Genomic DNA, 15,599 nt, shown 5'->3' with positions numbered 1-15,599 from the left:
CAGGGATAGGGGAAGCAGTCCTCATTAATTCTGAGAGGTTGCAAAAGTCCTTAATCCCTATCCATTCTTTTCTGACACTAAGCAAGGAGGGAATTGGGTATGCCATGACTCCCAGGTCAGAATATAAGTCCAGACTCTCCACATGGTCTCCACTGACACCACAGAGGGGTGGGGATGCTACTTTGGGGCTGGAATAAAATTCCCAACTCCTTGCCACGCAGCCTTCTCTGACACGACCATGATTGCGGAATTGGGACACTTTATTATAGTCCAAGAGTTTAGGCTCCCTTCTTAGCCTTTGCTGATTAGTTGGGGGTGAGGCTGCAGGATTTTTTGTTTGTCAGTTTTTTGATGTTTGAGTGGAATTGCGTGGTTGTTGTCTAAAAGTGTCCTGTTTTGCCAGGCCTCTTTTCTGGTCCTTTGGTTAGAGAGAGCATGCTTTTCTTGTGACATCTTTTTTCTATATCCGATGGCATTTCTGGGTTGCTAGATTCCCTAGCATCCAATTCAGAATACATGAAGCAAAAAGAAAATTCTGGAAACTCACCACCATGTTATTAATTTCTTAGTTTCCATGTGCTTAGTCTTCTCCCTACTTTCAGAGTCTTATTATGTTTCTTTTATATATAATACCCAAGATTTTTATCTGTACTTAGAGAAATAAGGAGAAGGGAGGAATATTCCATATTCTGACACGTACCTTCAGTATGGTCAAAGACCTTCACATCTTCAGTCTAAACAATTGGTTCCATATTGGGAGAGCGGTACTGCTAAAGCAACAGATATACCTTTAATAATAAGAGGCATAAAGAAAGTCTCATTCACAGTATTAAAGCTAAGATACTATTAAGCTTTTTTATTTCTATATGTACTAATAAAGTTAACCTAATCTTAACAACTGATAATGAGATACTATTCTCAAGCAAATAACTACAGATAAAAATGAAAAGGAAATAGAAGTAATATTTATTTTCTATGAAATTTCAAACTGAAGGTTGATGGGGGGAACTGGGGAGAGGAGAAAATGGGTGATGTGCATTGAGGAGGGCCCTTGTTGGGATGATCACTGGGTGTTGTATGTGAGCAATGAATCATGGTAATCTACTCCCAAAGCCAAGAGCACACTGTATACACTGTATGTTAGCTAACTTGACAATGAATTATACTTAAAAAATAGGACTTTTTAAATATTGTTTACAAAAAATGTGTGTGAGAAATCTGGCCTTTGAAATGAAATATGCTCTATTACATCACCATAATTGTTTAAGAAAGTTTAGTATGATTTTCACCACCCATTTGTGTATGGTATTATTATTTCTTAATAAAAGGCCATTTCCCCCCCATTGTGATACAGTGCTTCAAATGATTTTACCTACATGTGAATTTTTATTTCCAAATTGACTATAAGATCTCCAAGTTTTTACATTTTTTAAAAAATCATTTGACCCCAGCGTATATGCTGAATAAATGTTTTAAACTAAATAGAACTGAAAAAGCAACACAAAAAGCATTCGTTGATCAAAGGAAATTTACTTCAGGTCATGGAACACAAAATTTCAGAGATGGGAGGAATCTATAAGTGCTTTTTCGTACCTAATAGCCATCATGAATTCATGTCCAACAGAGATGATATGGAACAAAATTTGAAGCAGTGTGTGCTCTAAAGAAAACTGAGGTTGAGGTCATAGTATAAATGTCTCCTAAGAAGTGTAAACATTATAGGTTAATCTAGGACTGAAGGAATATGTCTCATTTGAAGAGATGAGTGTTTGGTACTTAATATTGGGCAAAGAAACATTATAAAACTTTTAATCAAGGGTATTAATTTATGATTTATAAAAAGCTTTGTGAAGACAATCTTCAAAACCTCAAATCGTTTGTACCCTGCTCTGGAAAAAAAATGTTTTTCATGGTATGTGCTGATAAGTCAGAAACTTCTAAAGCAAAACCAACTTCTTTATTTCCTTTCTGTTTGTACAGGTTTTTACACATTTTAAATATAAATATTTCTATTAAGAAAATAATAGCACACATTTCATGATAGAAAAAATCCAAAATCCTTTGATCTTACAGTTTGATTGGTATTGGTATATCAAAAAGTTCCAGATCCAACATATAACCTGCTAAGAATACAGCTTTATAACTCGCCACATTTACAAGACTGTTTCAGCTCTATTTGTAGGAAAGGCTAAACTTTTCATGGGAAGAAATTCATTGTAAGCAAGACAAATGCAGCCTGATCCAAGGACAGATGGAAAGATATGGGATGATCACAATGTGCATTACTCAGATTTAGTCTTGATCTTTTTCATCTCTTCTATTTGTCACCCACAATTTGAGATATTGGCCAAGTGTCTTGGAGAGGAGTAGTGGCTGTTTAAATAATACCACCATTATTAAGGTTTCTGAGTAAGAAATAAGCACTTCAACTTTGTAGACAGGCATTTCCCCTTGGGTCAGTACTGGGGCCACTGTGAGAAGTGACCTGGTATCGTTGGAGCCTTTCCTGGGGGTCAGATAGGAGCATACTGAAGAGAAAGTAGCCTGGAGATCTATGATGGACACTATATGAGACATCTTTTGGGATTTCCAGACTCTTTTAGTAAGAATAGAACAGAGGGTAGGCGTGTCCATGGGGACAGCAATTCTGGAGATGAAAGCTGAGCCAATGAGAATAGTTTATTTCCATCACAATGACCTTATTAGTTCCATTGTTTTTACCTTTATCAATCTTCTAGATTAATGCAGTATGGAATGATACCAATCAGATTAGAAACCTAACTTACTTTTAAAATTTATATTCCTTTGCAACTAATTTATAGCACACGTTTGAAAATTTCTTGCCCTACTTTATAGCTACCTTTGGCCATTGACCAAATAAAAATAGTTTGATCAACCACACCTTCCAGAAGACTTGACTCCTGGGACCTCTGCCAATCTACAAATACTTGCTGCTGTGTTTCAAAATATAGTTAAGTATTTTGAGCTATTATTAGTTACACTGATAAATGGAATTTTTAAATTTTTATTTTACAAACCTTAAATATTTTTATTTGAAACTTAATTCTCTATTAAAAGTCTCAATAATATCCCTTTTGCAGCTATTAAAAATTCTTTGACACCTTAGTTTGGGCATTGACTGGCTCTATGACCATGAGCAAGTGAGTCATGGAACCTCTTTGTAATAAGTCCCAAAGCTGTGACCTTCTCAAGTGTTTCTTATTTTTGTTTACCCTACCCCTTACCCCTTAGGTGAGACAGGAAAGCTAGAGAGAGTTGAAGTCACCTTTTTGCCTATGTGAGATAAGGTTCTGGTAAGGTCTTTTTCATTGGAGAGTAGGCCTTTGTTATGGAGTATGCATACTCCAAACTGGTCATACTTCAAAATGGTTATTTTTCCCATCCCCCTGCCAAGATAGGAGGTGATATATGTTGGCTCCTCAAAAAGGTGGGTTTCCTGGAGGTAAAAACAATGAAAATATTGAGAATCCCCTAAGATTACAGTCCTGAGAAGTTTTTTCACTCTCAAGGAAGTCCGCGTTCATCAATTCATCAAAATTACAACTGAAATGTACATTTACCATTTAAATTTATGGCTCTAGCATTTTCTGCTCCGGGTAAGCTAAACTCAGCTGTGCTTCCTTCTGTTTGCCTGTGTCTCCAGATTTTTGGATGCCAGTGTGCCCTATGACCTCAAGAAAGTTATTTTCCTCAGCCGCCAAATTGTTTAGCTTTTTTTTTTAATGTTGTAACATTTGGGGTGGCAACTTTAAAGCACTTTATATGTAGGAACTGAAACTTAAAGTACACATTAGTTTTCAGTTTTTATTCATTTATTTTTTTAATTTAAATTCAGTGTCTATTCATGACTTCTGCCCATTTCATCACTGGATTATTTGTTTTTTGGATGTTGAGTTTGATAAGTTCTTTATAGATTTTGGAAACTAAACCTTTATCCAATATGTCATTTGCAAATATCTTCTCCCATAGCATTGGTTGCCTTTTAGTTTTGCTGATTGTTTCCCTTACCATACAGAAGTTTTTTAATGAGGTCCCAATAGTTCATTTTTGTGATTTGGTTACCTGGCCTCTGGAGACATGGCAAATAAGAAGTTGCTCAAAGAGGTCAAAGAGGTTGCTGGCTGTTTTCTCCTGTAGGATTTTGATGGTTTCCTGTGTCCCATTAGGTCTTTAATCCATTTTGAATTTATTTTTGTGTATGGTGTAAGAAAGTGGTCCAGGTTCATTCTTCTGCATGTCACTGGCCTGTTTTCCCCAGCACCGTTTGCTGAAGAGATTGTCTTTTTTCCATTGAATATTCTTCCCTGCTTTGTCAAAGATTAGCTGGACATACACTTGTGGGTCCATTTCTGGGTTCTCTATTCTGTTCCATTGATCTATGTGTCTGTTTTTGTGTTGGTACCATACTTTCTTGATGATTACAATGTTGTAATACAGCTTGAAGTCTGGAATTATGATGCCTCCAGCTTTGGTTTTCTTTTTCAGGATTGCTTTGGCTAGTCAGGGTCTTTTCTGGTTCCATACAAATTTTAGGACTGTTGTTCTAGCTCTGTTGAAGGAGGCTGGTCTTATTTTGATAGGGATTGCATTGAATGTGTAGATTGCTTTGGGTAGTGTTGCTATTTTAACAATATTTGTTTTTCTGATCTATAAGCATGGAATATTTTTCTATTTCTTTGTGTCTTCTTCAATTTCTCTCATAAACTTTGTATAGTTTTCAGCATGTAGAACTTATACCTCTTTGGTTAGGTTTATTCCCAGGTATCTTCTGGGTTTTGGTGTAATTGTAAATGGGATAAATTCCTTGATTTTTGTTTCTGCTACTGCATTATTGGTGTATAGACACGTGGTACATTTCTGTGCATTGATTTTATATCCTGCGACTTTGCTGAATTCATATATCATTTCTAGCAATTTGTTGGTAGAGTCTTCCATTTTCTACATAAAGTATATTGTTATCCGCTAAGAGTGAAAGCTTTACTTCCTCCTTACTGATTTGGATGTTTTTTATTTTATTTTGTTGTTGTTGTTGTCTGATTGCTGAGGTTAGGACCTCCAGTGCTATGCTCATGAGATTCAACATCCTTGTCTTGTTCTTGACCATAGAGGAAAATCTCTCAGCTTTTCCCCATCGAGGATGATATAAGCTGTATATGGCCTTTATGATGTTAAGGTATATTTCTTCTATCCCTACTTTCTTGTGGGTTTTTATCAAGAATGGATGCTGTATTTTGTCAAATGAGTTTTCTGCATCTATTGTGAGGATCATGTGGTTCTTATCCTTACTTTTCTTAATGTGGTATATCACGTTGACTTCTTTGCAAATATTGAAGCACCCCTGCAGCCTAGGAATAAATCCACTTGATCGTGATGAATAATTCTTTTAATGTACTGTTGGACTTGATTTGCTAGTATCTTGTTGAGAATTTTTACCACCTTGTTTTTTAGGGATATTGTCCTGCAATTTTACTTTTTATTGGGGTCTTTGGTTTTGGAATCAAGGTAACACTGGCCTCAGAGAATGAGTTTGGAAGTTTTCCTTCCAGTTCTATTTTTTGGAACAGTTTGAGAAGAATAGGTATTAATTCTTCTTTAAATGTCTAGTAGAACTTCTCTGGGAAGCCATCTGGCCCTGGAGTTTTGATTGTGGGGAGACTTTTGGTTAATGATACAATTTCTTTGCTGATTATGGATCTGTTCAAATTTTCTATTTCTTCTTGTTCAGTTTTGGTAGTTTTTATGTTTCTAGGAATTTGTCCATTTTTTTTCCAGATTGCCCAATTTGTTGGCATATAATTGCTCATAACATTCTCTTATTATTATTTGTACTTCTGAGGTGTTGGTTGTGATCTCTCCTCCTCCATCGTGATTTCATGTATTTGGGTCCTTCTTTCCTTTTTCATAACTCTGGCCAAGGGTTTATCAATTTTATTAATTCCTTCAAAGGACAAGCTCCTGGGTTTGTTAATCTGTTCTAATGGGTTTTTGTTGCTGTTGGTTTGTTTCTATATCATGTATTTCTGCTCTAATTTTTATTATTTCCCTTTTTCTGCTGGTTTGGACTTTATTTGCTTTTCCTTTTCTAGTTCCTTGAGGTGTAGATTTAGGTTGTGTATTTAAGAATTTTTTTGCTTCTTGGGGTAGGCCTGTATTTCTATATACTTCTATCAAATGACCTCTTTTGCTGAAATCCAAAATTTCTTGACCATCATATTTTCATATTCATTTCTTTCCATATTTTTAAATTTATTCTTTAATTTCCTGGTTAACCCATTCATTCTTTAGTATGATGTTCTTGAACCTCTATACATCTGTGGTTTTTCCAAATTTTTTCTTGTCATTGATTTCAAGTTTCATAGCATTGTGGTTTGAAAGTATTCATGGTATGATATCAATCTTTTAGTATTTGTTGAGGGGTGATTTGTGACCTAGTATGGGATCTATTCTGGACAATATTCCATGTCCACTCAAGAAGAATGTGTATTCTTCTGCTTTAGGATTAAATGTTTTGAATATATCTGTTAAGTCCATTCAGTCCAGTGTGCCATTCAAAGCCATTGTCTCCTTGTTGATTTTCTGCTTAGGTATCTGTCCATTGCTGTGAGTGGGGTGTTAAATTCCCCTACTATTATTGTCTTATTGTCAATGAGTTTCTTTATGTTTATTATTAATTAGTTTATTTATTTGGGTGTTTACGAGTTGAGGTCATAAATATTTACAATTGTTAGATCTTCTATTTGGAAAGACCCCTTTATTATGTTATAGTTCCCTTCCATCTCTTATTACAGTTTTTGGTTCAAAATCTAGTTTGATATAAGTATGGTACTCCAGCTTTCTTTAACATCCAATAGCATGATAGATGGCTCTCCATTCCGTTACATTTAATCTTAAGGTGTCTTTAGATATCTAAAATGAGTGTCTTGTAGGCTATATACAGATGGTTGTTGTTGTTGTTGTGTTGTTGTTGTTGTTGTTGTTCTTCTTCTTCTTCTTCTTCTTAATCCTTTCTGATACTTTATGTCTTTTGATTGGAGCATTTAGTCCACTTACATTCAGAGTGATTATTGATAGGTATGAATTTAGTGCCAATGTATTACCTGTAAAGTTGATGTTTCTGGAGATTTTCTCTCTTCTCATCTAGTCTTTGTTGCTTTTAGTCTTTCTTTTCCACTCAAAGAATCCCCTTTAATGTACCTGGTAGGGAATGAGAGAGGAAGATGGCAGCATAGGAGGACACTGGGCTTACCACGTCCTGCTGATCACTTAGATTCCACCCACACCTGCCTAAATAACCCAGAAAACCACCAGAAGACTAGCAACATGGATTCTTTGGAGCCAAGCATAGACGAGAGGCCCACAGAAGAGGGTAGGAAGGGCAGAGAGGAAGTACGCACTACACGGACTGGCAGGAGGGAACTGGGATGGAGGGGCAGCCCCCTGGCAAAGCAGAGCCCCCGAGTCTGGCTTGCAAAAGCAGAGGGGCCGGATGGAGTGTGTTTGGACAGCAAGTGGGACTTAACATCTGGAAGGTTATAAGTTAACAGCTCTGCTCAGAGAGCAGGAGGGCTGGAGGACAATGTGAGGGAGAGTTGTTGAGCCCCGGATGACAGAGCTCAGCTTGGCAGGGAACAAAGGCGCTCTCCAGCGCCATCTCCCTCACCCACCCCCAAGCCGAAATCCCAAAGGGAATCACTTCCTGTCAGGGAACTTGCTTGCACCGCGCAAACACCCAAAGCTGTGCTTCTGCGGATCCATCCCTTCGGCGGGTCTGACTCCCTCCCGGTGCCACAGGGCCCCTGCTGAAGCAGATCACTGAAGGAAAAGCGAGCTGAGCCTGCCCCTCCTGCCCTCGTGCACCTTGCCTACCCACCCCAGCTAATATGCCAGATCCCCAACACCACAAGCCTGGCAGTCTGCAAGTAGCCCAGATGAGCAATGACACCTCACAGTGAATCCCACCCCTAGGAGAGGGGAAGAGAAAGTACACACCATTCTGAATGTGGCCCCAGTGGAGGGCTGGGGGCAGACATCAGGTCTGACTGTGGCCCCGCCCACCAATGCAAGTTATTCAAGACAGCACAGAGGAAGTGCCCTGCAATTCCGCACCACTCCAGGGACTATATAAAATGACTAAACGGAAGAATTCCCCTCAAAAGAATCTCCAGGACATAATGACAGCTAACGAACTGATCAAAAACAATTTAAACAATATAACAGAAAGTGAATTTAGAATAATAGTCATAAAATTAATCACTGGACTTGAAAACAGTATAGAGGACAGCAGAGAATCTGTTGCTACAGAGATCAAGGGACTAAGGAACAGCCAGGAGGAGCTAAAAAATGCTATCAATGAGCTGCAAAATAAAATGGAGACAACCACAGCTCGGATTGATGAAGCAGAGGAGAGAATATGTGAACTAGAAGATAAAATTATGGAAAAAGAGGAAGCTGAGAAAAGAGAGATAAAAAAATCCAGGAGTATGAGGGGAAAATTAGAGAACTAAGTGATGCACTAAAGAGAAATAATCTATGCATAATTGGTATTCCAGAGGAGGAAGAGAGAGGGAAAGGTGCTGAAGGGGTACTTGAAGAAAAAATAGCTGAGAACTTCCCTTATCTGGGGAAGGAAAAAGGCATTGAAATCCAAGAGGCAGAGAACTCCCTTCAGACATAACTTGAATCGATCTTCTGCATGACATATCATAGTGAAACTGGCAAAACACAAGGATGAAGAGAAAATTCTGAAAGCTGCTAGGGATAAACGTGCTCTAACATATAATGGGAGACTGATAAGACTCGTGACGGATCTCTCTACTGAAACTTGAGAGGTCAGAAAGGAATGGCAGGAAATCTTCAATGTGATGAACAGAAAAAAATATGCAGCCGAGAATCCTTTATCCAGCAAGTCTGTCGTTTAGAATAGGAGAGATAAAGGTCTTCCCAAACAAACAAAAGCTGCAGGAGTTCATCACCACTATACCAGCCCTACAAGAGATCCTGAGGGGGATCCTGTGAGACGAAGTACCAGAGACATCGCTACAAGCATGAAACCTACAGACATCACAATGACTCTAAACCCATATCTTTCTATAATAACACTGAATGTAAATGGACTAAATGCGCCACCAAAGGACTTAGGGTATCAGAATGGATAAAAAAACAAGACCCATCTACTTGCTGTCTACAAGAGACTGATTTTAGACCTGAGGACACCTTCAGATTGAAAGTGAGGGGATGGAGAACTATTTATCATGCTACTAGAAGTCAAAAGAGAGCTGGAGTAGCCATACTTATATCAGACAAACTAGACTTTAAAGGCTGTAACAGGAGATGAAGAAGGGCATTATATAATAATTACAGGGTCTATCCATCAGGAAGAGCTAACAATTAGAAATATCTATGCACTGAATATGGGAGCCCCCAAATATATAAAACAATCACAAACATAAGCAACCTTATTGATAAGAATGTGGAAATTGCAGGCGACTTTAACACCCTGCTTACAACCATGGATAGATTATCTAGACACAGGATCAGTAAAGAAACAAGGGCCCTGAATGATACATTGGATCAGATGGACTTGACAGATATATTTAGAACTCTGCATCCCAAAGCAACAGAATATACTTTCTTCTCGAGTGCACATGGAACATTCTCCAAGATAGATCACATACTGGGTCACAAAACAGCCTTTCATAAGTATATAAGAATTGAGATCATATCATGCATACTTTCAGACCACAATGCTATGAAGCTTGAAATCAACCACAGGAAAAAGTCTGGAAAACCTCCAAAAGCATGGAGGTTAAAGAACTCCCTACTAAAGAATGAATGGGTCAACCAGGCAATTAGAGAAGAAATTAAAAAATATATGGAAACAAACGAAAATGAAAATACACAATCCTAACGCTTTGGGATGCAGCGAAGGCAGTCCTGAGAGGAAAATACATTGCAATCCAGGCTTATCTCAAGAAACAAGAAAAATCCCAAATACAAAATCTAACAGAACACCTAAAGGAAATAGAAGCAGAAGAGCAAAGACACCCTAAACCAGCAGAAGAAGAGATATAATAAAGATTAGAACAGAAAAAAACAATATAGAATCTAAAAAAACTGTAGAGCAGATCAATGAAACCAAGAGTTGGTTTTTTGAAAAAATAAACAAAATTGATAAACCTCTAGCCAGACTTCTCAAAAAGAAAAGGGAGATGACCCAAATAGAGAAAATCATGAATGAAAATGGAATTATTACAACCAATCCCTCAGAAATACAAGCAATTATCAAGGAATACTATGAAAAACTATATGCCAACAAACTGGACAACCTGGAAGAAATGGACAAATTCCTAAGCACCCACACACTTCCAAAACTCAGGAGGAAATAGAATGCTTGAACAGACCCATAACCAGTGAAGAAATTGAATCAGTTATCAAAAATCTCCCAACAAATAAGAGTCCAGGACCAGATGGCTTCACAGGAGAGTTCTACCAGACGTTTAAAGCAGAGATAGTACCTATCCTTCTCAAGCTATTCCAAAAATAGAAAGGGAAGGAAAGCTTTCAGCTTAATTCTATGAAGCCAGTATTACTTTGATTCCTGAATCAGACAGAGACCCAGTAAAAAAAGAGAACTACAGGCCAATATCCCTGATGAATATGGATGCAAAAATTCTCAATAAGATACTAGCAAATCGAATTCAACAGCATATAAAAAGAATTATTCACTGTGATCAAGTGGGATTCATTCCTGGGATGCAGGGCTGGTTCAACATTCACAAATCAATCAACGTGATACATCACATTAATAAAAGAAAAGATAAGAACCATATGATCCTGTCAATTGATGCAGAAAAGGCCTTTGACAAAATTCAGCAACCTTTCTTAATAAAAACCCTCAAGAAAGTCGGGACAGAAGGAACATACCTAAATATCATAAAAGCCATTTATGAAAAGCCCACAGCTAACATCATCCTCAATGGGGAAAAACTGAGAGCTTTTTCCCTGAGATCAGGAACACGACAGGGATGTCCACTCTCACCGCTGTTGTTTAACATAGTGTTGGAAGTTCTAGCATCAGCAATCAGACGACAAAAGGAAATCAAAGGCATCAAAATTGGCAAAGATTAAGTTAAGTTTTCACTTTTTGCAGATGACATGATATTATACATCGAAAATCCGATAGACTCCACCGAAAAGTTTGCAAAAACTGATACATGAATTCAGCGAAGTTGCAGGATACAAAATCAATGTACAGAAATCAGTTGCATTCTTATACACTAATAATGAAATAACAGAAAGACAATTAAAGAAACTGATCCCATTCACAATTGTACCAAGAAGCATAAAATACCTAGGAATAAATCTAACCAAAGATGTAAAAGATCTCTATGCTGCAAACTATAGAGAGCTTGTGAAGGTAATTGAAGAAGATACAAAGAAATGGAAAAACATTCCGTGCTCATGGAATATTGTCAAAACGTCAATACGACCCAAAGCTATCTACACATTCAATGCAATCCCAATCAAAATTGCACCAGCATTCTTCTCAAAGCAATCCTAAAATTTGTATGGAACCACAAAAGACCCCGAATACCCAAAATAATTTTGAAGAAGAAGACCAAAGCGGGAGGCATCACAATCCCAGACTTTAGGCTCTACTACAAAGCTGTAATCATCAAGACAGCATGGTATTGGCACAAAAACAGACACGTAGACCAATGGAATAGAATAGAAACCCCAGAACTAGACCCACAAAAGTATGGCCAACTAATCTTTGACAAAGCAGGAAAGAATATCTAATGGAAAAAGACAGTCTCTTTAATAAATGGTGCTGGGAGAACTGGGCAGCAACATGCAGAAGGATGAAACTAGACCACTTTCTTAGACCATTCACAAAAATAAACTCAAAATGGATAAAGGACCTGAATGTGAGACAGGAAACCATCAAAACCCTAGAGAAAGCAGGAAAAGACCTCTCTGACCTCAGCCGCAGCAATTTCTTACTTGACACATCCCCAAAGGCAAGGGAATTAAAAGCAAAAATGAACTATTGGGACCTCATGAAGATAAAAATCTTCTGCAGTGCAAAGGAAACAAACAACAAAACTAAAAGGCAACCAACAGAATGGGAAAAGATATTTGCAAATGACATTTTGGACAAAGGGCTAGTATCCAAAATGTATAAAGAGCTCACCAAACTCCACACCCAAAAAACAAATAATCCAGTGAAGAAATGGGCAGAAAACATGAATAGACACTTCTCTGAAGAAGACATCCAGATGGCCAACAGGCACATGAAAAGATGCTCAACGTCGCTCCTTATCAGGGAAATACAAATCAAAACCACACTCAGATATCACCTCACGCCAGTCAGAGTGGCCAAAATGAACAAATCAGGAGACAATAGATGCTGGCGAGGACGTGGAGAAACAGGAACCCTCTTGCACTGTTGGTGCGAATGCAAACTGGTGCAGCCGCTCCGGAAAACAGTGTGGAGGTTCCTGAAAAAATTAAAAATAGACGTACCCTATGACCCAGCAGTAGCACTGCCAGGAATTTACCCAAGGGATACAGGAGTGCTGTTGCATAGGGGCACTTGTACCCCAATGTTTATAGCAGCACTGTCAACAATAGCCAAATTATGGAAAGAGCCTAAATGTCCATCAACTGATGAATGGATAAAGAAATTGTGGTTTATATACCCAATGGAGTACTATGTGGCAATGAGAAAGAATGAAATATGACCCTTTTTAGCAACGTGGATGGAACTGGAGAGTGTGATGCTAAGTGAAATAAGCCATACAGAGAAAGACAGATACCATATGTTTTCACTCTTATGTGGATCCTGAGAATCTTATCAGGAACCCATGGGGGAAGGGAAGAAAAAAAAATCGAGGTTAGAGTGGGATAGAGCCAAAGCATAGGAGACTCTTAAAAACTGAGAACAAACTGAGGGCTGATGGGGCGTGGGAAGGAGGGGAGGGTGGGTGATGGGTATTGAAGAGGGCATCTTTTGGGATGAGCACTGGGTGTTGTATGGAAACCAATTTGACAATAAATTTCATATATTTAAAAAAAATAATGTACCTCGTAGGGCTGATTTAGTGGTAACAGACTTCTTTAGTTTTTGTTTGGGAAACTCTTTATCTGTCTTTCTATTTTGAAGGAAAGGCTTGCTGGGTAAAGTATTCTTTGCTGCATATTTTTTTCTATTCAGCATGTTGAATATATCATGCCACTCCTTTCTTTTCTGCCCAGTTTCTATGTGGAAAGGTCTGCTGGTAACCTGATTTGTCTTCTCTTGTAGATTAGGGATTTCTTTTTCTTTGCTGCTTTCATGATTCTTTCCTTATCTCTGTAGTTTGTAAAACTTACTATGATATGTCTTGGCATTGTCCAGCTTTTGTTGATTTTGATGAGAGTTATGTGTGCTTCCTGGATATGGATGTCTATCTCCTTCCCCAGATTAATGAAGTTTCAGTTATAACTGGCTGAATAAACCTTCTGTCCCTTTTTCCCTCTGTTCTTCTTCTGAGCCTGCTATGATACAAATGTTATTATGCCTTATGGAGTCGCTGAGTTCCCTGAGTCTATACTTGTTATCCAATATTTTCATTTCACCTTCTTTGCAGCTTCATTATTTTCCATAATTGTATCTTCTATATCACTTATTTGTTCCTCTGCTTCTTCCATCCTTGTGATCATTACATACAGTCAGTTGCATCTTGGTTATAGCATTTTTTTATTTCAGCCTGACTAGATTTTAGGTCTTTTATTTCTGCAGCAAGGGCCTCTCTGGTTTCTTCTAGACTTTTCTCAAGGCCATCTAGTATCCTTATGATTGCTGTTTTAAATTCTGGTTCAGGCATATTACCTATATCTATTTTGATTAGCGCCTCGCAATGACCTCTTCTTATTCTTTCTTTGCGGATGAATTCCTCCATTGGCATTTTTTTTTAGGTCTCTGTCTTTTGTGTGATAGGAAAGCTTGTGCCTGGTCTTATTTCCACTAGCTATGATCAGTAGACCTTGTGCATGCATGGGGAGGGGGAGTTCTGGTCTTCTTGGGGAAAGGCCTCTGTTGCTCTGGCTCTCAATCCCACTTTCCCTAGTAAAAAAAGACACCTGCAGATTGCAGGGGAGTGGAACTTGGTGTAAGCAGCTTCCACTATGGGCACTGTGCAGCTCCCTGAAGTCCATTCATACTGATGGAAGGGGTGAAAAATGTCAGAGAGGGCAATTCATGCCTGCTGCTGTTCAGGAAGCCTCACGGAAGAGGACACAATCTCCCTTCTTGTGTCCCAGGTTTCTATCAGATCCCCGTCTTCACCCTGTCTGTGTCTAAGCAACCTTCCCTGCCCTCCCAGCAGTGTAGTGCTCCTGTTTTTTTTCTTTTTCTTTTTCATATTTTTTTTAATCTCAGACACATGGCTGGTTTCAAAACTCCAAATGGACCTGGTGTGGACCCATGCTGATCCTCTGGGGGAGGGTCTTGCCATGCTGTGGCTTTTACCAGTTTGTCCCACGAAAGCAGTAGTATGACCATACAGGGGCTTTGATTTTGTGCTAAACCATAGAAAAAAGCCAGCATCCAGGTTAGCTGCCATCAGTAGATATCTCTGCTCTCATGCTAATGAATGGGTCAGCTCAATAGAACCTTCTGGCTCTTGTCCCCTGAGAGGCAGTGCCACGTCTCCCAAATTCACTCCAAGATGAACTGTCTCTCCCAGCATAACCCATGGGATCCTCAGAGCACAGGGTCTTCTCTTGTCCCTCTGCCATCCTTCTGCACAGGAGCATTGCTACACCTGCCAGTTTTGACCCTGGCAATGGCGTGGACTTCTAAAACTTCAGACTTTCAGTTGTGCTACTTGTAAAAACTTGGGATAATCAGCCCCTCTTATTTTCCCATTCAGTGGTTTTGTGCGTGTTTTTCTTGTGCAATCCCCTGCATGTTGCCTTATTCCTCTCTTTCTCTCTTTCTTTCTCTCCTCTCTCTGATCAGGGATCCCTCCCCTCCACAGCACTGGTGGTTCTTTTCTCTCCAAAATCGCATCACTGCACCTTGTACTTCCATTATTTGATCTCTTTTCTCCCTCTAGTTGTGAAGTTTGTTCTCTCAGATCAATTTCCTGGGTGTCCAGAATGATTTGATAAATATCTACCTATGTTCGAGGGTTGAGGCAAACATAAGATACTTCTACTACTCTGTCATCTTAACTCATCCCCCTATCTGGAGACTTTAATAGCCCACTATCAATAACAGACAAAACAATTCTTTAGAACATCAATGACAATACAAAATTTAGAAATGCCAGAAACCAATTAGAACTAACAGACATATATGGAACACTCCACTCTGTAGAATATGCATTCTTCTCAGCACATATGAAACATTCTACAGAGAGACCACATGCTGGGCTTTAAAACAAGTATGAATAAATTTAACAGTGTTGAAATCATACAAAGTATGTTCTCTCAACACAATGGGATAAAATTGGAAATCAATGACAGAAAATTTGGGAAACTCACAAATATGTGAAAATTAAACAATGCATTCCTACATTACCAATCAGTCA

The 15,599-nt window shown here is 38.5% G+C and overlaps 2 long non-coding RNA genes across 7 annotated transcripts in view; one reads left to right on the top strand and one right to left on the bottom strand.

The window, feature by feature from the left end:
- LOC132686320 (uncharacterized) overlaps positions 1–15,599 on the top strand; it is a 390,554-nt gene that overhangs the window by 1,655 nt on the left and 373,300 nt on the right. The gene's annotated exons all lie outside the window — the stretch shown is intronic.
- Positions 1–15,599, bottom strand: part of LOC144614853 (uncharacterized) — a 116,441-nt gene that overhangs the window by 39,744 nt on the left and 61,098 nt on the right. For all 3 annotated transcript variants that reach the window (XR_013553087.1, XR_013553089.1, XR_013553088.2), the window contains exon 2: positions 701–788. This is a non-coding gene — a long non-coding RNA (uncharacterized LOC144614853). The remainder of the gene's footprint in view (positions 1–700; positions 789–15,599) is intronic.

Source organism: Panthera onca, chromosome F1 (genome assembly GCF_046562875.1).
Source record: "Panthera onca isolate mPanOnc1 chromosome F1, mPanOnc1 haplotype 2, whole genome shotgun sequence".
Taxonomy (NCBI): Eukaryota; Metazoa; Chordata; class Mammalia; order Carnivora; family Felidae; genus Panthera; species Panthera onca.
The sequence above is the reverse complement of the archived record's forward strand: the minus strand, read 5'-3'. Positions and strand labels throughout refer to the sequence as shown.